Below are 1530 nucleotides of genomic sequence, written 5' to 3'. Positions count from 1 at the left end.
CCGCCATTTTTAGTAGAGATGGGGTTTCTCCATGTTGGTCAGGCTGGTCTCGAACTCCTGACCTCAGGTGATCCGCCCACCTTGGCCTCCCAAAGTGTTGGGATTACAGGCATGAGCCACAGCGCCTGGCCTAAAATTTTAATAATTAATTTTTTTTATTGTAAAATACACAAAAATTTACAATTTGAACCATTTTAAGTGTACAATTCAGTGGCATTAGGTACATTCACACTGTTGTACAACTATCACCACTGTCCTTTTCAGAACTTTCTCATCATCCCAAACAGAAACTCTGCACCCTTTAAATAACTCCCTGTTCCTTCCTCCCCGCAATCCCTGCTTTTTTTTTTTTTTTTTTGAGATGGAGTCTCTCACTCACTCTGTCACCCAGGCTGGAGTGCAGTAGCATGATCTCTGCTCACTTCAATCTCTGCCTCCCAGGCTCAAGCGATTCTCCTGCCTCAGCCTCCCGAGTAGCTGGGTCTACAGGTGTGCACCACAATGCCCAGCTAATTTTGGTATTTTTAGTAGAGATGGGGTTTTGCCATGTTGGCCAGGCTGGTCTCAAACTCCTGGCCTCAAGTGATCTGCCTGCCTTGGTCTCCCAAGGTGCTGGGATTAAAGGTATGAGCTATCAAGCCCGGCTGCCTGCTAATCTCTATTACAGTTCCTGTCTCTATGGATTTCACTATTCTAGGTATTCATGTAAGCATAATCATACAATATTTGTCCTTTTGTGTCTGGCTTATTTCACCTGCCATAATGTTTTCAGGGCTTATCCATGTTGTAGCATGTGTCAAAATCCCATTCCTTCTTAAGGCTGTATAATGTTCCATTGCACGTATATACCACATTTTGTTTATCCACTTATCGACTGATGAACAGAGGGTTGTTTGCACCTCTTGGTGACTGGGAATAATGCTGCTGTGAACATTGATGTGGAAGATCTGTTTGTGGACTCAGAGTTCTAATTCATCATAACCTGTAGCTCTCACAAGGGGAATCAAAGTCAGATTTAAGAAGGACTTCATGATTTCTACTACCAGTGACCAAAGTAGCAGCATCTCCCTCTCTGGGTAGCTTTAATATTCAGAGACTCCCCTGCTCCCCCTAGTCACACCCTCTCCAGATGGAGATAATGCCGGGAAGGGTTGCCCTGCTGTAGGAAAGAGGCTTTAAGGGCCACCCTGGGGTCAGAGCTCTGGGTGGTTTATTTTTAGGAGCTGGGTGGTGGGGCTTTCATTGTTTTCCCTTGGGCTCTGGTACATTTGCCACCACCCTCCAACCCCAGACCCTGCTTTCTCTTTCTCCTTTCCCTGGCAATATCCAGGCCGTCTCACTTTTTCTCTCCCAGGCTAAATCGAGAGTGTGAAGCTGCTCTTCTTCCCAATTTAGCATTTGAATTAAAGTGAGAACTGAATGTGGCTGGAAAGCTGACTCCCATCTGTGTGTGTGTGAGAGAGAAAAGGAGCACAAGTGAGCGTGGGCACACGCTGGGGCAGCCAGGGCAAGGGCAGCCGATCTGGGCAG

Source organism: Colobus angolensis, unplaced genomic scaffold (assembly GCF_000951035.1).
Source record: "Colobus angolensis palliatus isolate OR3802 unplaced genomic scaffold, Cang.pa_1.0 Scaffold142, whole genome shotgun sequence".
NCBI classification, from domain to species: Eukaryota; Metazoa; Chordata; class Mammalia; order Primates; family Cercopithecidae; genus Colobus; species Colobus angolensis.
This window is presented reverse-complemented; position numbering follows the sequence as displayed.